Source organism: Pinus tabuliformis, chromosome X, assembly GCF_031772625.1.
Source record: "Pinus tabuliformis cultivar Carrire ecotype Pingquan chromosome X, CPIR1, whole genome shotgun sequence".
Classification (NCBI taxonomy): domain Eukaryota; kingdom Viridiplantae; phylum Streptophyta; class Pinopsida; order Pinales; family Pinaceae; genus Pinus; species Pinus tabuliformis.
In genome coordinates, this window is record NC_142308.1 from 687130622 (window position 1) to 687157924 (window position 27303).

A 27303-nucleotide genomic window follows, 5' to 3' on the forward strand; every position below is an offset into this window, starting at 1 on the left:
AGTCAACTTGGGGATCATCCTATTACACTACTTAAATTTGTTCCCTGATATGGTAATGGAGAACCCCTTAAACTAAGTGGTCACTAGCCCTCTCTTGTCTACATAGTTGAAGTCAATAAAATTATGGGAGGCCCCACTATCCAAAAAAACTATCTCCCTTTGTCCTTGTATAGTTCCCTGAATCCTGAGAATGATATATCAAGGAAGAGGAACCCTTGTTAATGTGGAAATTATGTTTCTTTTCTCACCTTCTTGGGGTTGCTCACCCTACATCCTCCTGAGCTCCTCCAATGGTTTCTCTTTTTCATCCTCCTCGTTGTCATCATACGAGAAAAACTCAATATAGTGTGTGTTTCCCTTAGTTCTACATTGGTTTCCTCATGCAAAGGATCCTCGCAAGTGAAGCATAACGTCCTCCTCCTAAGGTATCTCCTAGTCTCCTCATCAAGCTAACTCATCCCTGTCCACTCCCCCTGGGGAGGACTGATGTCTTCCCCTTAAGTGGGAAATGGGTTTCGTAGGGGCTCTGGTCGTTGGGATTGCATCCTGCAAATATCGTGTTCTACTAATTGCATCATGTAGTGAAGTGGGCCTATAAGATATCACTATCCCACCATAGGGCTCATCTAAACCATCCATAAATAGCACGATCCTCTAGGTCTCTGATAAATCTTGCACAATCATGGATAACCTTAGGAATTATACTATATGATTCTCTGTGTTCCTTGTCTTCCTGAGTCGTGTCAGTTTCCTAAAATACCAATTAGGGTTCTTCTAGTCAAAATGATCTACCACCCTCTGTGAAAAATCCTCATAAGAGGTCACATTAGGATGCCCCAAGGTGGTCAGGCCATGGTACCACCAATCATGTGCTTCTCCCTCTAAATGTAGTGTGGCAAGTTTAATAGCACCAACTTCTGTGATCTGGTTAAACTGGAAATAGGTATCTAGCTTATGGATCCATGCCCTAGTCGTGCATCTATTAGAGCCATCAAAACTGCGAAGAGTTAGGTTCCCAAAAACACATTGAAGCTTTGTGCCCTGTGTTAGCGCACCCCCCGTTCCCTTGCCTTTGTTTCCATTCTTCAGTAAGAAGAAATCTTTGAAAGAGAGTACATCCCAGAAGCCCTCTTCCATGGACTGATATTCCCTGTAATAGTTCCCCAAAGGCATATATTCTTGTTTAGCTAGTTTTGGGGGGTTGGTAGGCAAAGATATTCCACTGTTGGTGTGAGGGTGGATCTGGGGGTTTGTAATGGCAATGTTCTGGAATGTTTTTATCCCTTCACCAACAGATGATTCTCTAATGTAACCCTTATTTCTATTTTGTGTCCTTTTTTTCCTCCACCATTTAACTATGCCATTTAGCTAGTTCATTTAGGGACTTAAGAAAACTTTGTAATTTTGCCTCATCCTTGTCTATCTCTGTCATGTTGAACTCTTTTTATGTAGTGATTATTTTTGTTCAGTGCACTGTAGAATCTAGTTCTAAACAAATTTGTAGCTCTTTCTCCTTATTTTGTGCCCCTGTCTCTTATATTTCACATTATGAAACCTTTATGGGGTCATAAGTTTTGATACCACAGTTGTCCAAGACCATGCTCTTATATTAGTGTAATGTACCAACACCAAAATTTTTACTTCAATAAATTTTAACAAACATATGGTGAACAATCTTACACACAAAATTCACTCCAAAATATAACATTTCATTCTATGAACTTACAATGTTTCTGTACAAAATATAGAGTAAAGAACCTGGGTATGAATTTTCTAAAGATGACAACCAAACGCAGCCCACTTGGAAATGGTCACAACCTCCACAATTTGAACAAATCAGTCCTTGGGTTTTTGCATCAATCTGTCCACAATAGACCACATTTCAGCACTTCGTAATGTATAACTTAGCCCTCCAACAAATATGGAAATTTCCTACGATTCCATAATAAAAAAAAAGGAATTCAAACCTCTTAGGAAATATTGGCACCTTGCCCAAATTCATCCCAAATGTCTAGTTGCACGAACCTCACAAAATTCTAGGCACTACTTAGAAATTTTCGGCCCTGTATGGAGAGAAACTTGGCCCACTTGAGGTACTCAATATCCTCAAGGAATTTCCTACTAAACCTTAGAAAATATGAAAAATTCAGCCTTATCGAGGAAATAAAATTTTTCCTCAAAAACCCACAAAAAATTCATCCTTTTCTTTGAGGGAAACTTCAGCCTTCTTAAGGTAAACTCAAGCCTCCAATAATTCAGACTTCTCAAAAAATTAACATGTCTTCTCAAGGAATTTCAGCCCTTGGGTGAATGGTCTTCTTCCTGCAATAAAATTTGTCCCCAAGCTCCTGCAAAGAGATTAAAAAAATATCTGGTAATGAAAATACCAACTAGGGTGGCAAAAAATTCCACCAAAATTGGGGACCAGATAGGGTAGCAATTAAATCTATCAAAACTGGGTTGAGAATCTCCCTTGAAACCCTTTCGTTGAACCCACTGCAGCTCTGCTTCAGATGCAATTAGAAATGGTCAAATTAGGATAATTTTTAAATGAGTTCCTTTCCCCTTTTATAATTTCCCTTTGAGAGTTTCTTTTAATTTAAAATTGAGTTGACTTGTTTGCTAGCTTTTTACAAAAATATAAAATACCAAAATTACCCCTTTGCCACCTTTTTGCTAAAATTGGTCAAAATTACCAAAAATGGATAAAATATGTTGCTATTCAAAATGATGGGGCCATTATAGAAGGCATTTTTATCTATCATACCATCTTTCATTTGTGTCAAATGGTCCTATCTTTCATCCCTGGTACAGAGGAGGAATGGTGCAGTCATGGTTGACTAACAAAAGGAGATATGAAATTCGGAGGCCGAAATCAAAAGCGAGAGGTCGACCATTGGGATGTCGATTTCAGAGAAGGATCAACATTTCAGGACCCGATATCAGAAGGAACGACATGAAACATATTGATATTTTAGGATAGCGGAGGTCAAAATGTGGAGGGGACCTCGACGATTTATTTAAAAGCAGACCCAGAAGGGATATCAGAGCAGGCATTTGGAAGGAAGGCACATCGGAACCTCGTAACTCTTTATAAAATGAATTCCTTTGAAATCACTAAGGGTCGTGGAGAAATAGAATTATAAAGGAAATCTTTAAAAATTTAAAGAATTGAGGGACCCTTTCTCTCTCCTCAAGACAGGACACATGGCAGCGGGCGATTGGCCTTCACGAGCTGATGAGGCAGATGACTTCAACATGACGTGGTAGTATAGAGGACACGTGGTAGTAATTTTCAGAATTTTTAGGTGGCCTAGTGGGGAAAATACGTGTGAAATTTTTCACCACTCGGGAGGCACCATGTGGATATGATGACCTCAACATGACGTCATCTCGGAGGTCAACATTTTAGAGGGAATAGATTTTGAAACTCTTGTCTATTTGCAAATCTAAAAAGTTCTGATGAAAGGGGTTTTCGATGTATGATCGACACTTGGTCATGGGGACCCAAAAGAACCAAGGGCATACATCAGGCCTTAGAACCTAGTGTTGTAAAGGCACCATGTGGAAAGTATTTCGGAGGTCAGTTTATTGGAGGTAGGAGGCATCATAACTCTATTCTATTTTCATTTTGAAAAAGTTACGATACTAAGGGGCTCTAATGTGTGGTGGCACTTGGTTATGGAAACCCAAAGAACCAATGACCATGAGTGATTACAAAGGGAAATAAGCCCTTGATGGGAGCCTGAAGGCTTTAGCACCAAGCGTCAAGTCATAGGTCACGACACCCAGTCCCATGGAGGAAAAACAAGAAGGGGGCTAAGAGAAAAGGGGCTGAAGGCATCAAAATTATATGATTTTGTAATGTTTCTTTTTATAAGAGTTATGATATTTTGGGATATGATATTGTTATATAAAGAGTATGGATGATGAATGGGTCAGAAGCTATCAATTTCGTTTAGTCATCAATCAATGCAGAGCACCTCCAACGCCACCACACCAAATCACGACCTACTACAGAAGGAGCGAATTTAAGCAGTTAGAGGGAGAAAGCGACAGGAGAAGTGGAAGATAACCGTGGTAGGAATATCATGACAGAGGTGTGGCCAGATTATCAACCCACCACTAATGTAGATAATGGAGCTTGAGTCCACCTTAGGAGATGAGAGGAATCGGCTTCAAAAATATTTTTCTGTGTCAATTATGACACCTCGTGCTTTTCATGTTTTATTAATTTCGCATTTTCAAGAAAATAATCAAGTCTGTTAGGTAATAATTAGGACAACTAGACCATTCACATGCTTAGTCAGTTGGTAGTTCAAACATCTATAGCATTCTGAGATATTTTGTAACTGTTGTTTGAGCCCTCTCTCACTATAGAAGGGAAGAGGAACTCAGTAGTAAAGGTTCCCAAATTTTGCTTTCATAGGTTCTGAATTCTGTGTTTAATGGTTATGAATTCTATTTTTCAGAGGAGGTTCCAAGTTTGGTTATATTTTCCTATTCAAGGGGTTGTATTTGTTTTGCAGATTTCACAAGTTTAGGCTTGTAGCAGGGATTTCATTTTTGAATATTAATGATGAAAGTTTCTGGTGATTCCAAGCATTGGGATATGTAGTATGCTTTCTACCTTTTTGTGTCATTTCATGTGTATTTTCTTCTTGAGAAATTGTGTAATTATAGTTGTTGGATTCACTCTTAAGTCACATATTTACTTATGTTATGTAATATTTGATGGTACCTGTGAGGTTGTGGATTTATCTATGTTATGTAATAATAAACGGTACCTAGGATATTGCAGATTTACCTAGGTTATGATATATCAGATAGTACATGTGAGACATTGACTTGAAAGCCTTAAAATGTGCTCCATAATTTTTGCACTTCATTCCTTTTATCTTGTCATGATTCTACTGGGAGTTTTTGCATAGGATTTTGTGTTTATCCAACCCTCTGCACCAAGTTCCTCTCTTATATTTCTCCTTTCCATCTCCACTGCAATGACAAAGTTAAGTTGCATTCTCTGTGTGTCGGCCACAAGACCTGAACATTTATTCTTGAGAATGATATTTTGTTTATGTGCATACTGAATCTGCCTCTAAGAAAGGTAATTGAACCAAAATCTAAACCATTTCACATTTATCTCTGAGTTGAACTGATTTATCTTCAAGAGAGGCTAAGATTTCCTAGGAACTAACCTCTCCTCAACCTAGGGGTTGTCTTTAGGAGCTACAACATCTTCTGGCACCATTATCGGAGAACGAATCAAAATATTTTTCCCTGGGTACACCATTTTTACATTCCTTCTGTTAGGTGAGCGAAGGAAGTGTGGGTTGACGACCTTTCACCTTCGCTACTCCACTATTTAAATCTTATTTTTTATCATCCTTCCTTTTAAAAGGCCTCATACTTGCTCTGATACTTCGCTGCAAAAAACTCCTCCTGTATTCAACCCTAAAAGAATCATATCCAGAAGTGTTTGGAGATAAAGGACCCCTATTACTCCAAATCCTGTAATTTCATATCCTAAAGAGTTTGGAGATAAAGGACCCATATTACACCAAATCCTGTAATTTCATATCTTGAATTGTAAGCTTCCATCTCTCAGAAGGCTAAGATAAACTACTCTGAGTCCTCTTTAAAATCCTTGGAATATTCAAAAGAACGTAGCCAAATGTTTAGATCATTTTCTTCAAAAGTTAAATATGAAGTATTGGAAAATGTAGCTATGTTCGCTCTTCATTAATGTACTTGAGTCATTATGTAATGTACTTGTTAAAAGAATAAAGAAAATATTTTTTATTATTATAACAATTGTTATAGACATTTTTGTGCCTTACAGCTATAAGCATGAAATGTCCATAATTCAAGGGATCCAAAGTCCCTAAAGATGTTGTTACAGCTCCTAAAGGAACAAGGTCAACCAATGACAGCTTCTCCCAGAAGTTCTCCACCAAAAACCACTCAGAAACAGTCAATTCAAGATCAATTCAGAAGCTCCACTAGTTGCCTGCGTTGCAAAGCACCCAAATGCACTGGCTAGGTGCGTTGCAACACACTTGGATACACTACCCAGGTGCGCTGAGCGGGAAATGACAAATGGAAAGCTCATTCAACGAGGTGGAAAGACCATGGAAGCTTCCAGAATCTTCTCCAATGACACTTGCCTCAATGAATTCGACTAATGATGAGTAAGAGGCTCTCAACCTCCAAGTGGAAGCAAGAACTGACAAAGAGAAGCCACAAGTCAAAACATAAGCTGACTCATCCTCTCTGCTTACATCTATATATGGATCCCTCATCCCAGAGATCCGGAGGCTGGAATTTTGTACTTTGCAGAGAATTGCTGTTGGTTTGAGATTGAGATTAGTACATTGGGTGATTTATGTTTTGTTGGAGGAGAAGAAGGGATTCCTTTGGTGGGAGGTAGATGTTGGATCGGAACTCACTTGGTTGTATCTCCTCTTGGACTTTCTTATTCTATCAATAAACTATTTGAGTTTCTCCTACATGTTGTGTATCAATGATGTTTTGTTATACTTACATGTTTAGCTTAATCTGATCTTGAGCTTTTTATGAATGTATATCTGTATCTTCGTGTAGTTTCTCTCTCTTGTGATCTTGCAGGAATTCGGTGAAGCTGGGCCGGTGAAGGAGCAAGGAGCTGGGAGCCACTGAAGAGAGGAGCGATTGGATCGACAAACTAGCGGAAGGCACAGGTTAGTTACATCCTTTCTCCTCATTTACATTTCATAAAGAAGAAATACTCAAATAAGTTTCCTTGTTTGTTGCTAAGGCACTATCACACCTTAGAGTGGGATAGGGGCATTCCGAATGGATACTTTTCCCAACAACAAATTGGCGACTCCGCTGGGGAGAGTATCTTGTTAGTTTATTTGTGTTTCTATTGTTGTTCTTCTCATAAAATCAGGAGTGTCGAATCGAAATGCATTTGCCGTTTTCAAATGCAAAGTAGAGATCTGTCACTCTAGTCCACTCACTGGGCCTGTTTATGATCTGAACAAACTGATCCACAAGTGTTCTAACAGCCCTTTGTGATAGATCTTAGTCCTCCTTTAAATCATCCTCCTAATTGTACCTAATTGATAGCTTTTATCCGGCCAAAAACTGTAGATTAAACTGCAAACCGTGACCTAGAACCCAGAGACAATTCTCGTTTCTGCTTCAGCGCAGGCTCTGTGAAGAGGTTCTGCATTTCAACGCAGGTCTCGAGAGGGCTACCTGCGCTGAAGTTCAGTTTCTCTGTGCTGAGGGTGCGCTGATCAGCCTTTTCCTTGTGCAGCTGTGGTTCCCTGCTTCCTTTTGCTCAATTTTGTCTATGTTTTTTGCAGCCTGTTATCAGTGTGTGTACCTATCTGAAACCCCTTTTCTTTGCCTCAATTCCGCCTCATTTGTATAAAGAAACTGTATTTGTTCTTTGTGTATTTGTTACATCATTTACAGTTTCCCATTACAAAAGTAAACTAGTCATACTGTCGCCCTTAGATCTAGACCTGTCGTAAGTGTCGTTTTGATCTTAGGAGTAAGTGTGTTTGCTGCTGACAGTTGATTGCGCTTTTACTTTTGTCTTTTGGTTTGAATTTGTGAATTTCTAGTGTCGAAACAAGTGTTTACTTCAAAATCACAAAGTGTCGTAATCGTCTTTTTGAGTTCAAAAAGAAACTTGTTTGTGTTTTCACTTGAAATCGAATTCAAATTTTGTACAACAGCTTTCTTTTTAGGCATCAATATTAAGAAAGTGAAAAACAAATACATGCATTTGTGCATTTGCATTTTGACAGTTTGTATGTTGATTTAGGAAAAGTGCATTTACAGTGTGCTCTTTGCTCTTTGAGAAAAGATTGTGTCTTTATTTTCCCTTTGTAGCTAGGATTTTCATTGTTGAAAAGATATAAAAGCTTGCTTATCATCTTTAGACTGCATTTAGGAATTGTATCATACATCTCATGGTGATCCAAAAGGGCAAACTTCTAAGAAAGATCAACCTAAAATAAATTGAATGAACTTAACAACACATTGGAACTTAACGCACAACATAGAGGTCTAGGCTAGAGACGTGTTCCGGCGTCGTAAAACCTGGTGACTGTCGATCTCGCTGATGGTTGGGTGATTCCTCCTGAGAGACGATAAGCACCAGTACGGATTGTGCTCCCACGTACCGTCGAGTATATATTGGGAGACCCCTATAGGCATAAAACCTTTATCCATAGGAAGCCGTGTCGACCGCCCTACTGATCGCAATGCACTGAACACAGCATTCGGGAAGATTGACCGCCCGTACCTTCAAAAGTATTCTGCGGTTTTGCAAAAAGTTTGGCACACCCTCTACCTAGAACTCCAGAGCAGTTCCTTTTGGCCTTTTTCAGACTCTATAATGGAAAAAGTCCATCCGAGCATTTGTCACTTCGAGCTCGTTAAAACATCGAAGGAGACTAGAGTCATCTTTTGCTTTTTCTCGACTCTTTAAAATTGAAAAAGCAAGTTGTGTCTAAGCGTCGTTAAAATTTATTTTAAACGGAATATTCATACCCTTTTTCCTGCGTTGATCTTTAGGTTGGGAAAATGGAGCCTACCAACCAAGGAATTCCCCTTGGTGGAAATCCTAGTCCTTTCTCCTCTTGGGGAGATGTTGGTGCGCCCCATATGGCCACATTGTCACTTCCAGGACTGACAATTGGCTTGCCGGTCTGGCTCTTCTCAACCAATGTCGTTCAGAACACCACTATTCCTGAACAGTCGAATCAGCAGTTAGACCAGTCCAGAGTTACCCACCAACCTTCTACTTCCTCTAATTCTTCCTCTCCTCCTTCCTCTTCGCTTGACGGACTGGTAAAGATAAAAACCAAGTTCCTAAGGAGAAGAAGGAAAAGAAGAAGAAAGAGAAGAAGAAGAAGGAGCCAAAAGCGACTGGGGGAAAACAAGTGTCGTCTAACAAAAATCCACACACAGCACTGACTAGGCCTAAATCGCCATGTGTCATATGCAAGGGAGACCACTTTCACAGAGATTGTCCCTGCATCCCTCGGATACTAAGGGACTGGTCTCCCCGTTTTCACAATCCGGTGGCGTCAACCTCTGATAGCCATGTTGAATGCTCACCGTCAACTAGCAAAAGTGAAGTCCTAGGACAAAAAGGGAGAGCTAGATCTCCCTGTAGACTGTGCGAAGGCAATCACGCCATCCACCGTTGTCCCTTCTTAGACGAAGCGAAAAGAGTTTTGGATGATCGTCCGGTTTCACCGTTACGGCTTCCTCCTGGATATAAAAAACTCTTGCCGAGTCCTTCGTTAGTTGAAAATCCAGCTAGCCCGCTCAAGTGGTCAGCTGAAGCGCCGGTCATTGAAGATGAACCAGCTGAATCCATACCCGACGAAAGTCAAAAGGTCGAGGCGGCAGTTGACCCGGTCTTGCCTTCAGAGGTTTTATCTTCGAATGATACAGTCACTGAAGAAAACAAGGATGACACCATCCAAATTCTCTTCATCAACACAGACTCTGACGAGCATGGGGGCAATTCCCCCATTCCTTTATCGCAGGAAGGAAGTTCGTCAGAGCGATTCCCGGCTGTCTACTCGGTCCCACCACCAAGCAACCTAGTTGTCTCCTTCGACTGGAACCAACTAGGCAGACCCCGTTTGCCAGCAAGCATACCATTCAGAATTATCGTCCAAATATACAGAATGGTCATGGATGGCACCATAATTGATGAGTGGGCATATGTGAGTATCCTTTCCTCTATTGCTTGGAAAGCGCTTGGTTCGCCAGCGCTTTTGCCTGAAATGAGAAATCTGACAGGCTTTGATAAAGGAACCAGTCGACCTTTAGGGATCCTCCCCAATGTGCCCATAACATTGAAAGGGAAGACCGTTCAAATGAACGTGATGGTCGTTCAAGGACCCTTGGATTATAACCTACTCCTTGGACGAGACTATATATATTGCATGGGAGCCATCGTCTCCTCACTCTTTAGAGTAATGTGTTTTCCGCACGAAGGAATAGTGGTCAAACTCGTGGACCAGCTTTCATTTCCCGGATCACGCATCGAAAATAGTCATATACCGTCCCTAAATGGTCTCTTCATGCAAGAAATGTCTCAAACCACGGTCCGTCCTCCCGATGAGCGCGAGTAATTCAGAGGGATATGACTGGAACCCAGGGGGCATGCGTCCTGGTCTGCTTCGGCAGGAAAACTTTGGGTATAGGGTAGGTTTCCGCAGGAGAATATGACTAGTCCGTACCCCGTCCGTGATTGAGACAGGGGTTGTTCTAGAATAAGATTCTTTTGTCAAAGTCATGTGAGTTGGCGGGCCTCGTCGCTCACCTTTGTTTATCTCGATAGACATCGCCGAAGAAGTGTTTCGTTTGAAAGATTAATGGAACAATCTTTGGGTGACCTGTAAGAGGTAGGCCTCTCTCGGTAAAACAAATGTTTTGGCGGAAGTGAAGTAGGGGTAACCTTGAAACCGTACTTTATACCTGGGGGCATGCAAACCTTTTGGAGTGCAAGCGAGGGGCGGCTATTTATTTTTTAAATTTTTAGGTCCTCCCTTTAAACCTGTAGGTCTAACCCTTTAAACTCGTAGGATTAGTCGTTTTCGAACTTGCATAACGAAAGGATGCGGGGCATAGCTTTGTAAGGCGCAAGCTCCATAAAAAATGGAATCTTACATGAGACATTCTTATCATATGACTGGATTATCGAGCAGTTTTAGCGCATAGTTCATGCCCGTTAAAAAATAAACATAAGATCGAGCAAGTGTTTCAACCCGCGTTTAAGCTCGTTAAAAAATGAACTACCCTCCGGTAAATAGCCACCGTGAATGTAACATTATCAGCCATTAAAGCCTTGGTCGTGTTTGCACCGTCACCTCCACTTTTCCATTGGCCGACCATTCACCTCCATTTGATTGTTTACCCATTTTGAGGCACAACTGCGAAGAGTGATTTCACTAGCCATCCTTGTGACACTGTCGTGCCTGGAAAATTCCAACCCTTACCTAGAATCAGCTGCTACCCATTTTATCACTCGTTCCTCAAAAGACGAGTCTTCTTTAAGCTCTTTTCATCTGACTCGTAAAATATGAAAAGATTGCCGAGTTTTGGCCTTCCAGCTCGTTAAAGTGACCGGAAGAGCTATCCCTCCTCTAGATTTTAATCTTTTTGGACCTGAGGGATTATTGCACAAAAAGATCGAGCGCTTGTTTTGTTCGGCTCGTTAAAACTATCGAAAATTCATCCCTTCTGTATTGTTTTATACTTTTTCGGACTTAAGGGATTAGATGACGAAAAAGGACTTTTGGAGTTAACTTTACGTACCTTTTCAGACTCTCTAAAAATGAAAAGGACCGAGTTATCTTTGTCGTTAGACTCGTTAAAAAGATTAATAGCGACAAACTTGTCTTTAGACGAGAACGAGTTTCACTATCGCTAGGCTCGTTAAAACATAGCGATGGGTTTGCCCGAAGGGCAAATTATAGAACAAGCATATGTTATCCTCCTCAAGCTTGACAAAAAATAAAGAGGTACTGGTCAGCAATGACTAGGGAAAAATTGGGAAGAAACTCAAAGAACCTTTATTGGTAGCAAGTCGCTCTTGAACATGACACTTCCACTCCGTGCCTGAGTCGGGTTGGGTTGTTTCATTCACCGGTCACATCACCATGTCTCGCCATACCATCCACCTTTGGGGTAAATGCTACCAATCCATCACATAAGTGTCACCGATATGTTCAAGTAAAGTCATCCAGAGAAGTCAACCGTGTCCCATCCACTACCATACATTATCCTTCATTCTTTCATGACCGCCACCCTGAACCATATATCGTCAGATCGTTTTCACCTCCATCAAAATCATTTGCTCCGTTCCGTGTCATTGATGTGGGATACATCAAGGCCCTCATTTGATAGATCGCTTCTTGTCGACATCAGCTCATTATCCAAGAAATTAATCTAGGAACACCCCCTTCAGTACTTTGAAGCTTGCATGCCTCAATGGCAAGTTTCTCACTTCTGGCGACAGGTATACATCAATGACCTTCGATCGAAAGATTTTGCGTGGTGTTCGACGCCAAGTCCTCTATTCACACCACGTGAATTGTACTACAGTACCTTGAGGGTCATTATCATTATCGGTGATTCCTCTCGCGCTTGTTAACAGTTTACATCATTGACTGGTAATCAAGCGATGTCTTTCCATGTTCGACTTCAAAACATTTCTCACATGGATCGACTTGTACTTAGAGTGAAGATCGGACGAGATTGAAGACCCCGGATCTAGTTTCATCCATCCGGGCTGCGATATATATTCAGGAAAAATAAAGACATTGACATGTACAACATTGCAGAATAGATAATCATCCTACCAAAAGGATGATGATTTCATCAGAATCATCAGTCTACCATCAGACGATTGTCTGTCCTATGTACATAAAAATGAATTTATAAAGCTGAGCATGGGAATGCCTGCCTCAGCTAGATCATGAAAATAGTATGAAAAATAATGTATTGTATTGTATCTTATTACAGGTCTCCTCCCAGCATTGAATGAACTTCGGATCCTCCTAATAAAGCATTTCACCCGATAAACGGCCTCATACTTTAGGGGGCAACTGTTATAGACATTTTTGTGCCTTACAGCTATAAGCATGAAATGTCCATAATTCAAGGGATCCAAAGTCCCTAAAGATGTTGTTACAGCTCCTAAAGGAACAAGGTCAACCAATGACAGCTTCTCCCAGAAGTTCTCCACCAAAAACCACTCAGAAACAGTCAATTCAAGATCAATTTAGAAGCTCCACTAGCTGCCTACGTTGCAAAGCACCCAAATGCACTAGCTAGGTGCGTTGCAACGCACTTGGATACACTACCCAGGTGCGCTGAGCGGGAAATGACAAATGGCAAGCTCATTCAACGAGGTGGAAAGACCATGGAAGCTTCCAGAATCTTCTCCAATGAAACTTGCCTCAATGAATTCGACTAATGATGAGTAAGAGGCTCTCAACCTCCAAGTGGAAGCAAGAACTGACAGAGAGAAGCCACAAGTCAAAACATAAGCTGACTCATCCTCTCTGCTTACATCTATATATGGATCCCTCATCCCAGAGATCCGGAGGCTGGAATTTTGTACTTTGCAGAGAATTGCTGTTGGTTTGAGATTGAGATTAGTACATTGGGTGATTTATGTTTTGTTGGAGGAGAGGAAGGGATTCCTTTGCTGGGAGGTAGATGCTGGATCGGAACTCACTTGGTTTTATCTCCTCTTGGACTTTCTTATTCTATCAATAAACTATTTGAGTTTCTCCTACATGTTGTGTATCAATGATGTTTTGTTATACTTACATGTTTAGCTTAATCTGATCTTGAGATTTTTATGAATGTATATCTGTATCTTCGTGTAGTTTCTCTCTCTTGTGATCTTGCAGGAATTCGGTGAAGCTGGGCCGGTGAAGGAGCAAGGAGCTGGGAGCCACTGAAGAGAGGAGCGATTGGATCGACAAACTAGCGGAAGACACAGGTTAGTTACATCCCTTCTCCTCATTTACATTTCATAAAGAAGAAATACTCAAATAAGTTTCCTTGTTTGTTGCTAAGGCACTATCACACCTTAGAGTGGGATAGGGGCATTCTGAATGGATACTTTTCCCAACAACAACAATGACTTATTAAAGCACATGTTTCATGCTTGGGTCATCATTATATTAGTGAAAGTCCCCATTGTGGACTCCTAGGATTAATATTGAGTTTATAGAGTCATTGTACATTTAAAGAGACCCTTCTTGGGATTTTGAATAATGTAAAAAGGTTTAGTATTGAGTCAAATATGGTTTATATACCCTCCACATCAAGTTGGCCTAAGAGAGATCAAGTCAGCCTAAGGACCCTAATTCGACCCACAAGAAGCCTATATATATAAGGAGGTCAAAGTCATTTGGAGTATCATCTCTCAAGCTAGTTCAATATCTCAAGAAGAGTTGTATAAGTGTGAAGATTGTTGTCGGGAGGTCGAAAGAAGTGCAAGTTTGTGGAAGTATATAGAGAGGAAGAAAATAAAACTTTTGGTGCCTCTCTATCTTTGTTTCATGGTTTGGATTGGGGGATCGAAGTCATAAGTTTTCATTGTTGTTGGAAGTTGCCTATTGCCAGAGTCTGCTACCTAGTTGAAGTTGCTGGAAGGGGTCAAAGATCTAGGAGGCTGATTTGATGTGGAGGGAAATTCTGGTCTTGGTCTAGGGTGAAGAGTCTCAAAGAATACTATTGAAAGGAATAATTATCTTGATTGGGTTTTCCCCTCAATGGGGGTTTGCCCTGGCATAGTGCCTATATCTTGTGTCTCTTGTTTTGTGATCTTCATACACACATAATATGGTAATTTCTTGATGAAAGATAATATAATAAAGAAGTAAAAGAATCCACACACACACACAAGTAACTATAAGAAAGGAGAATCAAACCATAATATAATTACGTTGATTTTCCAACATGGTTTCAGAGCTAAGTTCAGGAAGAGTCGAAGATCACTTTTTTGGCATGGATTATCCCTCTTTGGTGAACTACATAAGAATGGGTTGCAAAAATACTGTAAGCCAGATCAAGAAGGTCATCTACTACTTGTTCAACAAGGTCAAGAGTCAATGATTATTTGATGCCATTACATGTTCTATTATTGATGAAAATGCATGGATCATTGATAGTGGAGCATCAAGACACATGACAGGTGAAAGTAAGCAACTTCATACACTACCAAAGGAGCCATCCTCTCATGAAATGGAATTGGGTGACAACAAAAGCTATGTTGTTAAAGGTCTGGGATCAACATTGTTGAAGATGGATAATGGATCGAAGCTACATCTCAACAACATTCTCTATGTTCCAGGTTTGAAAAAGAATTTTCTTTCTATTTCTTATTTAGAAGATAAAGGAAAATAGTTGCTTTTGTTTAATGGAAAAGTATTGGTTTGGGGAAAAGACTCTAGCATTGATAAAGCTATGGTTATTGGAGCTCATGAAGGAAGTCTTTATAGGTTCATTACACCACCTCCTCAAGCTTTAGTTCATATGGAAATAAGTCCCATTGAGCTATGGCATAGGAGGTATGATCATCTGCATTACAAGGTGATCCCTACTCTTAGTCAACTGGTTCATGGTATTCCTAATATGAAGTTAGATCATGAAGGTGTATGAAAGGGATGCTCTTTGGGGAAACATACTAGAAAGTCATTTCATAATAGTGAAACTAGGTCTAAAGAGATATTAGATCTCATCCATTCCAATGTGTTTGGGCCCATGTTTGAAAAATCACCTGGAGGTCATATCTACTATGTGACATTCATTGGTGACCATTCTAGGAAGACATGTCTCTACCTCCTCAAAACTAAAGATGAATTATTTCATAAGTTCAAGGAGTTTAGGGTTGAAGTGGAAACCCTAACCAAAAGAAAGATAAAAAAAGTTGAGGTCTGACAATGGTGGGGAATACACTTCTAAGGAATTTCTTGCATATTGTAAGGAAGCGGGTATTAAGAGAGAGCTCATTGTTCTCTATTATCTTGAACAAAATGGATTGGCTGAAAGGAAGAATAGGTCAATTGAAGAAGGCATTCAAGCTATTCTCCTTGATCAAGATCTACCGAAGTTCTTATTGGGAGAAGCAACGATGACTATCGTATACATTCAAAATACAGGTCATCATAAGAGTCTTGATAATACAACACCTGAAGAAGTATTTATAGGAAAAAAACTCAATGTTGATCACCATTGAATGTTTGGAAGTACAACATATATCCATGTTCCAAAAGACAAGAGAAAGAAGTTGGAATCTACAAGTATCAAGGGAATATTTATTGGTTATAGTATTTCCTTAAAAACATATAGAATCTACATAAAGGAAGGAAGACACATTGAAGTAAGAAGGGATGTCATATTCGATGAAAATCAAGCATACAAGACATCAAAAGATATTCTTATTGATTTTGATGATGAATAAGTTCCAATATTTGAAGATGAAGAAGTTCATCATGAAAAATATATTACAAATATCAAAGAAGAAGAACCAAATGAGCCTATTCAAACAGTGGTTGTTGTTACACAGTAATTTGTCACAGTCTCCCTGTCAGTCTCCCTACTGTGTCATGAGTTCAAATTAATCATGCTCATGCTCTCTAATGTTGCCAAATGACCCACTTTGCCAAAGTTTTACTATCATCGCGACTTTTGTCAAAATAACCGCGCTGATGGGCGCTCCATAACAGAGCGAATGCGCTGCCAGCGCGGAAGCACACGTGTTTCCCGCGTTGGTCAAATTTCATGAACCAGCGCATCTTATATTCATATTGGGTCGCGCTGACATAACCTTCCCTGTTATTCAGATGCGATGTCAGCGCTCCAGTGCAGTTATACACCCGCGCTGATCTTGTTTGGGCGAGTTTGTTCTAACAACCGGCCTTCCAAATGACTCCAGACCTGGTTGTTGGCCTTGTAAATGTCGCCCTCCCTTCTCTGGCATGTCTGTTTCGTCATTCGAGCCACCTTCCTTGGAGATAAGCTCATCCTCCCACCATTCATGGAGACTCCTTCTCCTATTTATGCCTCTACCATTGCCATGAGCAGCTAGTTTTTGACAGTGTGAAATTGATAGTGCTAAGAGTGTTGCTGCTAGTAGGTAGTTGGTGTGACAAGTGTGGGATTGCTAGAGAGCTTAAGGAAGGTTGTGAAGTGTTTCTTTCTTGTGTAAACTCGTGTTCGACGTGAGGTTTTCATCATTGGCCTCCGATCGAATGATTCTGCAGGTGTTCGATGCCAGCTCATTGATTCGCACGCCGTGGATTGTACCTATAGTACCTTGAGGACCATTGTCATTATTGGTGGTCCCTCTCGCGTCTGTTAATAGTTTTAATCATTGACTGGTAATCAGACGATGTTCTTGCATGTTCGACTTCAACTCCTATATTCACATGTTTGGACTTGTACTTTGTTCGGGTCGAGATGGAGCGCAAGACCCTGGATTTTGTCTATTGTAATCCAGGTTGCGATTTTGTGGATTATTATAATTATTACATGACTCATTGATGGATGGCTACGCCCATGCCTGAGTCTTCATGGATGGCTACGACCATACCTTTATTATCATCATGGTCTCTTTAGCTGGGTGGCTGCGTCCATACCACAAACCTCCTTCGTATGTATTTTGGATGGCTGCGCCCATGCCTAGACTACATGTAATTGATTATCTATCAGATGTACATATGTGCAGGTTCTTCCTAGTGGTGTTCCAGTTCATCCAGTTTCGTAAAGCATTTCACCCCTCCCACTCTCTCGGGCTTCATGCTTTAGGGGGCATCTGTTACATAGTAATTTGTCGTTGTCTCCCTGTCAGTCTCCCTATTGTGTCATGAGTTCAAATTAATCATGCTCATGCTCTCTAATGTTGCCAAACGACCCACTTTGCCAAAGTTTTACTATCATCGCGACTTTTGTCAAAATAACCGCGCTGATGGGCACTCCATAACAGACCGAATGCGCTGCCAGCGCGGAAGCACACGTGTTTCCCGCGCTGGTCGCATTTCATGAACCAGCGCATCTTATATTCATATTGGGTCGCGCTGACATAACCTTCCCTGTTATTCAGATGCGATGTCAGCGCTCCAGTGCAGTTATACACCTGCGCTGATCTTGTTTGGGCGAGTTTGTTCTAACAACCGACCTTCCAGATGACTCCAGACCTGGTTGTTGGCCTTGTAAATGTCGCCCTCCCTTCTCTGGCATGTCTGTTTCGTCATTTGAGCCACCTTCCCTGGAGATAAGCTCATCCTCCCACCATTCATGGAGACTCCTTCTCCTATTTATGCCTCTACCATTGCCATGAGCAACTAGTTTTGGACAGTGTGGAATTGATAGTGCTTAGAGTGCTGCTTCTAGTGTGTGAATTTAATAGGTAGTTGGTGTGACAAGTGTGGGATTGCTAGAGAGCTTAAGGAAGGTTGTGAAGTGTTGCTTTCTTGTGTAAACTTGCGTGAGAGAGAGTTTTTGTCTTGGGAGATCTACCTCCAAGGGTGAATGCTTAAGAGACTTGCTGGCTGGACCCTCTTGAGAAGGATTCGACGTCAGAACTTTGGTTGTACTCTTCTCTGTTATTGATTAATAATAGATGACCACTATTATGGTTCCAATCTCATTTTTCTTTGTAATGGTTAATGTGAGTTATGTCCTTTCTGACTGATGTATAATTGCATTTATTAGATTTCACGCTTGTGTTTGTGTTTCTCTTTGTATGTGCAGGTGTCTATTCACGAGGATCGTGGAGGATTGTGACCGGCCAAAGCGAAGGAGCGAGAGCGACGTCTCTTCATCAAACATTAGCGTTGGAATCCAAGTAGGTTTTCATTGCCTACCTTTTATTTGCAATTAGGAACTTTCATGGTAGCATTGACTGATTATTGCTAGACCCGTTCTGGGCTAGTAGGGATCGCCTCTATCCGTAGAGGGGATTTACCTCACCAACAATTTGGCAACTCCACTGGGGAACCTAAAGCTGGCCTTTATCCCTTTTTGTTCATTCTTGCCTTGAGTTTTTGTTTTGGTCTCTTTTGAAGTTTTGGGGATTAATTATCACTCTTTTGCGTTTCCTGGGTTGATCTGGGAAATGCCCCTGTTTGATTGAAAGATTGGCTATTTGATTTGGGAGTTTTGATTTTCCTGTCACTATTTTTGAGCTCCATCAAGGATTTAATTTTAACATTCGCGCTGTCATCGCGCTCACCCTTTTGCAACATCCTTTGCATCGCGTAATTACGCCTAACAGTCGCGACGATCCTGGAAATCGGATCATCGCGGAAAAGACGTGTACAGTCACGATGTCAGCGCCACTTGGTAGCTTTTTACCCGCGATGATCTTGGGTTGCTAGCTTAATTCCTGCGACGACTCCTGAAATCGCATCATCGCGGAAAATAGGTGTTTTTCCGCGACCATCGCGGGTTGTCTGTGTAAAAATTGCGCTGACAACTCGGGTTGTCTGTGTAAAAATTGCGCTGACATTTGTGATCATCTCGGGTTCTCAGTGTGTAACTTGCGCTGATTCCTGGAAAGTTGTTTTTATAACTTTATCTCCTGAATTCATCAATATTTATTATCCCCTGTTGTTTCTTGTCTCTCACTAGCTTGTTTTGATTACTTTTGGTTAGGGGCACTCTCTCTTTGATTTCATTCGAGTGATTCTTGTGTTTTTTAGACCATGTGACCTAGCCCTTTAGAAGTTTCATCGAGAAACCATTTGCTTGGGTTACTTGTCTATTCAAGGTTCATCCACAACCCTCTTATTGATTTGCTTGAGGCTTTTTCACTGCTTGTTGCTGGTTGATTTTTAGTGTCGATTATTGAACCACTTTTTATGTTGATTCGATTTCTTCACTACCAAGAATAGATCACAATTGTTTGGATCGATCAGTTCACACTTGCTTGTTTGTCTTCTTGAATTCACAAAAAAAATAAAATAAAAAAAATTGCATTCATTTAGCATACGAAAGTGAAAGTTCATTTGCATTACGAATTTTCATGTTTGAGAAATTGAAAAGAAAAATTTAAATCTTTCATTAGTAGTATCGATGCATCGTGAGATTAGTGTATTGATGCATTGTGTTTCTTAGTGTTTGCATTCGCTTGTCATGGTTTGGGAATGATATTTCTACCCTCCCATAGGTAGGTGTTCATCAAAGAAAAGGATACTTAATTCATTATAGCTTGCATTTAGGGAATTGCGAGAGATTACATACGGTAGGACCTGGAAATTGAAACCTAATCAAAGATCAACCTTAAAATGAACTAAATGAACTTAAAAACGCATTGGAACATAACGCTCACTATTTAGAGGTCTAGGCTAGAGACGTGCTCCGGTGTCGTTAAACCTAGTCACTGTTGTTTCACACTATGGTTGGGTGATTCCTCCTTTTGTGACTCGATAGTGGTCTAGCACGGACTTGAGCTCCCACGTACTGTCGCGTATATAGGGGAGACCCCACTAGGTTATCATCCTTTATCCACAGGAAGTCGTGTTTGCCACCTTACAAGCCGTAACGCACCGAACACATCATTCGGGAAGATTGACTGTCGTACGGGAAGTCCTTGGTTTTCATATGACTGCCAAGGTGTATATGCAGTTTTACGGATTTGTTTGGTAAACCCTTTGCCTAGTCTCTCCAGAGTAGTCACTTTTGATCCTTTTCGGACTCCTTAAAGGAAAAGGCTCACTTGAGCAGTTTTTCACTTCAGGCTCACAAAACATTAGAAGGCGACTAGAGTCACCTTTTTGTCCTTTTCTCGACTCTTAAAACATGAAAAGGTCAAGTTGTGTCCTTGCGTCTTAAAATTTATTTGGCCGCGATTAACATTACCCGGTTAGATCTTGTTTGTGCTAGCTTGAGTAGGCTTCTTTTCATTCTCGATGGCAACTTTTCCGGGGTTCACCAACCCAGGGATCCCCTCTGACGGGAACCCTGGTCATTTCGCTCCTTTTGGAAATGTTGGTGCTCCTTATATGGCAACGTTGTCCCTCCCAAGGTTAACTGTTGGGTTGCCGGTTTGGTTGTTCTCCACCTCTTTGGTCCCTGCCGTCTCACCTACCGATCCATCAGTCCCTCCACCTGAAAAACATCATGTTGATTCTAAGGTGGACCTCTCCCCTTCTACGCCTACTTCTACGTCCTCATCTTCTACTTCGCCTGGTGAAAGTCTCGATTCGAGTAACCCGGTGGCTAAGAAGAAGAAGAAGAAGACGAAGAAGAAGAAGGCTCCCAAGGGAGAGGCTAGAAGTACAACTCTTACTCCGAGTACACCTAAAGTCGGGCCACCTTCTGCTCCTCCGCGGAAGGTCAAGTTTCCTTGTCGATTATGCAAGGAGGACCATCTTCTTCGCGATTGTCCTGGCATTCCCAGGGTACTAGAAGTATGGTCTTGCGATCCGGCCCGCCCCTCATCATCCTCTGAAGCTCATGGCGATGCTACCGTATCAGTTGGGAATGGTAAGGGAAAAGGGAAGATTCGGATCCCCTGTAGACTTTGTGAAGGCAATCATCCCCTTCACCTTTGTCCACTCATGGATAAAGCCTCCGGTGTCTTGGAAAGTCTTACAGCTCCTTCACCCCAACTTCCCGTTGGTTATCAACGTCTCTCCGTAGTCGCAGATCGTTCCCCTACTGACGGAGAGATTGATTCATATTATTCTCTTGTCCAACCTCCTCTTCCCGAACCCGGCTGTCCCCAGCCTGTTCAATACCAAACATTGGTCGGAAAGAGTGTCGACTCGAGTCCACCCGTCGATCACTCTGTTTTGGATGAGCATCATGCCCATGTTCTTCTCGTCTCTTCAGATTCTCCTGAGTCCCGAAATGACTCTCCTAACCTAGCTGCTCCCGAAGGTTCTCCTTCGGTTCCTTTAGCACATGGGGGCAGTCATACGATTCCCCCACCAAGTAGTCTGGTCGCTTCCTTTGATTGGAATCGCCTGATCACTGGTCGCCTTCCATCCCATATGCCTTTCCAGATCACAGTACATGCCTGTGCTAAGGCAGTACCTAGCACTGTTTTGGATGAAGGGGCGTCTGTTAGTCTTATGTCGTACACTACTTGGCAAGCTTTAGGTTCCCCGCAGCTTGGGCCAGTCACTCAGAATCTGTTGGCCTTCGACGGAGGAGCCTGTCCATCTCTAGGAGTTCTCCCGAAGTTCCCTATTACTTTGGGAGGCAAAACCGTCTATATAGACGTCTTGGTTACCGAAGGTGTTTTAGACTTTAGTCTTCTCCTTGGTCGCGACTATGTTTACGCCATGGGGGCCCTCATTTCTTCGCTTTTCCGTGTGGTTTGCTTTCTGCACGATGGAAGAATTGTGACTATCAATCAAGTGTCATTCGTTAGTCCCCCGATGCCTCCTGCGCCGTTGTCGTCCCCTCCTAGTTTTCATCCACCAGTTGCATCTACCCCACCACAGATCAACTACGTGGCCACCTATCCCATGCCTGGATCCAGTGATGCCGCCATCGTGCATAGTGTCGTGGGGGCATTGGGCCCCGACTTCCAAGATGTTTCCCTTCCACCGGGAGTGGCAATCTTGGAAGCCCCGACTTTCTATTCGTTATGATGAAGTTTGGGTGGAGCACAGTTCCTTGTCTTGTGTCAAGCTCGTTAAAAAATAAAACAAAGTGTCCCGAGCATAGTTCCTGATCTTGTGTCAAGCTCATTAAAAAATGAAACAAGGGTTATGAGGATAGTTCTTTTACTGTGTCAACCTCATTAAAAAATGAAACACCTCCCTTTCCAAATCGAGTCTTTTGATTAAGATCTCGTAAAATACAAGTCGAGTCTTCCATCGATCTCGAGAGTGAACCTTCATTCCATCAACTTTGTTGAATGCAATGAAGCTTGGGGGGCATGTACCTTGATTTGCGTTATTATGTTGGGGGCATGCGAAATTATAACAAGCATAGTTTTTCGTTTCAAGCTTGTGTAAACATGAAACCAAATCCAAGTAGAGTTCTCCATGGTTCAAGCTTGTGTAAAAATGAACCCATACCCGATTTACATCTCGTGATTGCCATTTTTATCCGTTGAATTCTGCTAGATGAGCCTTGGTTCTTTCATTCCATTGCTACCATCTCTTTGGCCGATCATATGCTCTCACTTGGTTGTTTATCCTTTCCTGAGGAACCGCAGCAATGAGTGGTTTTATTAGCCAGCCTCTTGACCATTACATGTTTGAGTAGTTCCACCATTGCTGGAACCAGTTGCTACCTTTTATACGACTCGTTCCTCTAGGACGAGTCACCTTTAAGCTCTTTTCTGACTCGTAAAATGTGAAAAGATTGCCGAGTATTTTTCCCTTTTTGGCTCGTTAAAGAGAATAAAAATGGAGGTCTGCTTTCAGCTCTTTTTTGACAGTTTAAAGATGAAAAGATTGTCGAGTCCCCCTCTCGACTGGTTAAAGAAATGAGAGGCGGTGGCCTTTAAAGCTCTTTTTTCGACCGTTTAAACTAAAAAATATTGCCGGGTTTTTATCGTTTCGAACTCGTAATTGGCTCCAAAATGACGTGCTTCTAACTGCTTTTCTACTTTTTCAGGTCGAAGTCACTACTTACGAAAAGTACTCCTCGATCATACTGGTCGGGCAGTTCTTTCGAGCATTGTTTTATACTTTTTCGGGCTCAAGAGACACAACTTTACGAAAAAGGACACCCTTGGAGTTTTCTTTTCTGCTGTCTTTTCAAACTCTCTAAACATGAAAAGACGTCGAGTTCTTCCTTTGTCAGACTCGTTAAAACTTAATGACATCGGAAACCGTCAAAATGACGCTTTCCAAGCATATGCTATACCCGTCAAGCTTGTCGTCCAAAAATAATCGGGGTACCTGCCAGAAATGGTGGGGAAAATGGAACTGTAATAATTGTCGTGTCGGCAGTATGTCTCTCTTGAACATGGCACTAGTCTGCATTCGTGTCTGGGTGGGGATTTCTCATCTTGTTTTACACTAGCCTCCATGGGTTTGGGTTATCCTATTTGGCCTCTCATCTGCTCATTGCCTTGTCACCATGACCTCTGCTCATTTGATGTCAGATACTGCCAAATCCACTGTCGTGCTGCCAATATGTTCAAGAGAAGTTGACCTCTGCAAAATTACAACCTCCCTCTGATACCTCACACGAAATATCTTATCCTTCTCTGTCTCGTGTCGATGATGTGGGAAGCATTATGGCCCACCTTCGATCAAGGTTACTTCCTGTCGACTTCAGCTCATTATCCATGAAGGTGACTTAGAGACTCCCTTCGGTGCCTTGGAGCTTGCATGCCTCAATGGCAGGTTCTTCGTGTTCGACGCGAGGTTTTCATCATTGGCCTCTGATCGAATGATTCTGCGGGTGTTCGACGCCAGCTCATTGATTCGCACGCCGTGGATTGTACCTATAGTACCTTGAGGACCATTGTCATTATTGGTGGTCCCTCTCGCGTCTGTTAACAGTTTTCATCATTGACTGGTAATCAGATGATGTTCTTGCATGTTCGACTTCAACTCCTATATTCACATGTTTGGACTTGTACTTTGTTCGGGTCGAGATGGAGCGCAAGACCCTGGATTTTGTCTATTGTAATCCAGGTTGCGATTTTGTGGATTATTATAATTATTACATGACTCATTGATGGATGGTTGCGCCCATGCCTGAGTCTTCATGGATGGGTTCGACCATACCTTTATTATCATCATGGTCTCTTTAGTTGGGTGGCTGCGTCCATACCACAGACCTCCTTCGTATGTCTTTTGGATGGCTGCGCCCATGCCTGGACTACATGTAATTGATTATTTATCAGATGTACATAAGTGCAGGTTCTTCCTGGTGGTGTTCCAGTTCAGCCAGTTTCGTAAAGCATTTCACCCCTCCCACTCTCTCGGGCTTCATGCTTTAGGGGGCATCTGTTACACAGTAATTTGTCACTGTCTCCCTGTCAGTCTCCCTACTGTGTCATGAGTTCAAATTAATCATGCTCATGCTCTATAATGTTGCCAAATGACCCACTTTGCCAAAGTTTTATTATCATCGCGACTTTTGTCAAAATAACCGCGCTGATGGGCGCTCCATAACAGACCGAATGCGCTGCCAGCGCCGAAGCACACGTGTTTCCCGCGTTGGTCGAATTTCGTGAACCAGCGCATCTTATATTCATATTGGGTCGCGCTGACATAACCTTCCCTGTTATTCTGATGCGATGTTAGCGCTCCAGTGCAGTTATACACCCGCGCTGATCTTGTTTGGGCAAGTTTGTTTTAACAGCCGGCCTTCCAGATGACTCCAGACCTGGTTGTTGGTCTTGTAAATGTCGCCCTCCCTTCTCTGGCATGTCTGTTTCGTCATTTGAGCCACCTTCCTTGGAGATAAGCTCATCCTCCCACCATTCATGGAGACTCCTTCTCCTATTTATGCCTCTACCATTGCCATGAGCAGCTAGTTTTTGACAGTGTGAAATTGATACTGCTTAGAGTGCTGCTGCTAGTAGGTAGTTGGTGTGACAAGTGTGGGATTGCTAGAGAGCTTAAGGAAGGTTTTGAAGTGTTGCTTTCTTGTGTAAACTCGTGTTCGACGTGAGGTTTTCATCATTGGCCTTTGATCGAATGATTCTGCGGGTGTTCGATGCCAGATCATTGATTCACACGCCGTGGATTGTACCTATAGTACCTTGAGGACCATTGTCATTATTGGTGGTCCCTCTCGCGTCTGTTAACAGTTTTCATCATTGACTGGTAGTCAGACGATGTTCTTGCATGTTCGACTTCAACTCCTATATTCACATGTTTGGAATTGTACTTTGTTTGGGTCGAGATGGAGCGCAAGACACTGGATTTTGTCTATTGTAATCCAGGTTGCGATTTTTTGGATTATTATAATTATTACATGACTCATTGATGGATGGTTGCGCCCATGCCTGAGTCTTCATGGATGGCTGCGACCATACCTTTATTATCATCATGGTCTCTTTAGCTGGGTGGCTGCGTCCATACCACAGACCTCCTTCGTATGTCTTTTGGATGGCTGCGCCCATGCCTGGACTACATGTAATTGATTATCTATCAGATGTACATACGTGCAGGTTCTTCCTGGTGGTGTTCCAGTTCAGCCAATTTCGTAAAGCATTTCACCCCTCCCACTCTCTCGGGCTTCATGCTTTAGGGGGCATCTGTTACACAATAATTTGTCACTGTCTCCCTGTCAGTCTCCCTACTGTGTCATGAGTTCAAATTAATCATGCTCATGCTCTCTAATGTTGCCAAATGACCCACTTTGCCAAAGTTTTACTATCATCGCGACTTTTGTCAAAATAACCGCGCTGATGGGTGCTCCATAACAGACCGAATGCACTGCCAGCGCGGAAGCACACGTGTTTCCTGCGCTGGTCGAATTTCATGAACCAGCGCATCTTATATTCATATTGGGTCGCGCTGACATAACCTTCCCTGTTATTCAGATGCGATGTTAGCACTCCAGTGCAGTTATACACCCGCGCTGATCTTGTTTGGGCGAGTTTGTTCTAACAGCCGGCCTTCCAGATCGCTCCAGACCTGGTTGTTGGCCTTGTAAATGTTGCCCTCCCTTCTCTGGCATGTCCGTTTCGTCATTTGAGCCACCTTCCTTGGAGATAAGCTCATCCTCCCACCATTCATGGAGACTCCTTCTCCTATTTATGCCTCTACCATTGCCATGAGCAGCTAGTTTTGGACAGTGTGGAATTGATAGTGCTTAGAGTGCTGCTGCTAGTGTGTGAATTTGATAGGTAGTTGGTGTGACAAGTGTGGGATTGCTAGAGAGCTTAAGGAAGGTTGTGAAGTGTTGCTTTCTTGTGTAAACTTGTGTGAGAGAGAGTTTTTGTCTTGGGAGATCTACCTCCAAGGGTGAATGCTTAAGAGACTTGCTGGCTGGACCCTCTTGAGAAGGATTCGACGTCAGAACTTTGGTTGTACTCTTCTCTGTTATTGATTAATAATAGATGACTACTATTATGGTTCCACTCTCATTTGTCTTTGTAATGGTTAATGTGAGTTATGTCCTTTCTGACTGATGTATAATTGCATTTATTAGATTTCACGCTTGTGTTTGTGTTTCTCTTTGTGTGTGCAGGTGTCTATTCACGAGGATCGTGGAGGATTGTGACCGGCCAAAGCGAAGGAGCGAGAGCGACGTCTCTTCATCAAACATTAGCGTTGGAATCCAAGTAGGTTTTCATTTCCTACCTTTTATTTGCAATTAGGAACTTGCATGGTAGCATTGACTGATTGTTGCTAGACCCGTTCTGGGCTAGTAGGGATCGCCTCTATCCGTAGAGGGGATTTACCTCACCAACAATTTGGCGACTCCACTAGGGAACCTAAAGCTGGCCTTTGTCCCTTTTTGTTCATTCTTGCCTTGAGTTTTTGTTTTGGTCTCTTTTGAAGTTTTGGGGATTAATTATCAGTGTTTTTTGTTTCCTGGGTTGATCTGGGAAATGCCCCTGTTTGATTGAAAGATTGGCTGTTTTGATTTGGGAGTTTTGATTTGCCTGTCACTATTTTTGAGCTCCATCGCGGATTTAATTTTAACAGTCGCGCTGTCATCGCGCTCACCCTTTTGCAACATCCTTTGCATCGCGTAATTACGCCTAACAGTCGTGACAATCCTGGAAATCGGATCATCGCGGAAAAGACGTGTACAGTCGCGATGTCAGCGCCACTTGGTAGCTTTTTACCCGCGATGATCTTGGGTTGCTAGCTTAATTCCCGC